Below are 1,165 nucleotides of genomic sequence, written 5' to 3' on the forward strand. Positions count from 1 at the left end.
GTGCATATTATCTAATTATCTTATTTTAAGAGTAAAAATACTCATTCCATTGGCAAACTATCTCATTTACCTACTCAAATTAAGGGTGAATACACTTAATTTAAGAATTTTTTACTTATTTCTAGATCGTTTTTGCAGTGATTGAGGAGGTAAGTGAGACACTTTGCCAATGGAACAAGACGATTTCCTTTTTAAGTAAAAAATGACTTATTGAGATTTACATTTTTTTACAGCTCAAATGACATTTCCATTTCTTAAAGTGCAGCAGTGATCAAATGTAAACATTTTGGGACAACAACAAAAAAACATGGTGTTAAAAAAACACATTGAAATGAAAGTTTGATGCAGAGTTTGTGACTTAGAGTTTTCAACGGTTCATCAGTCTGATGGTGATCAGGAAGAAGCAGTTGCAGAATCTGCTACACCTGCATTGAATGCTGTGAAGCCTCTTCCCAGAGGGCAGCAGGGAGAACAGTCCATGGTGGGAGGGGGTTGAGAGAGAGGCTTGGGTTCACATCCCACCACTGCCCATTTGTGAGGTAGTTTGGTCGAGGATCAATAAGGTGAACCAAAAAAAAATCAGCTTCAAACTGCAAAAAATGTAAATCTTACTAAGTCATTTTTTCTTAAAATAAGTGCATTTGTTCTTGGATTGAGGAGGTAAAAGAGACATTTTGCCGATGGAACAAGACAATTTACACTTAAAATAAGAAAACACAGTTGCATTGCTTTATTTCAAGTGCATATTATCTAATTATCTTATTTTAAGACTGAAATTACTCATTCCATTGGCAAACTATCTCATTTACTTACTCAAATTAAGGGTGAATACACTTAAGAAATTTTTACTTATTTCTAGATCGTTTTTGCAGTGCAGCCACCGGTTCCAGGTTCTCTGTTGTCTTTTATTCCATTTCACTCTGACAAAACATTTTCCTTGAGCTTCCAAGAGCTCAGTGCTTATATAATCAAGTGGCAACACATCTGTACTTGATTGGACCAAGCCTTAATTAAACAGGTAAAAAGGTAAATCAAAGGTAGGTAAATCAGATAGTTTGCCAATGGAATCAGTATTTTTACTCTTAGAATAAGATTGAAATAAGACAATGCAATTGTGTTTTCTTATTTTAAATTAGGGATGCACGATATAATCGGCCCCCTATCG

The sequence above is a fragment of the Cyprinodon variegatus genome, unplaced genomic scaffold (assembly GCF_000732505.1).
Source record: "Cyprinodon variegatus isolate N-32 unplaced genomic scaffold, C_variegatus-1.0 Scaffold867, whole genome shotgun sequence".
Taxonomy (NCBI): Eukaryota; Metazoa; Chordata; class Actinopteri; order Cyprinodontiformes; family Cyprinodontidae; genus Cyprinodon; species Cyprinodon variegatus.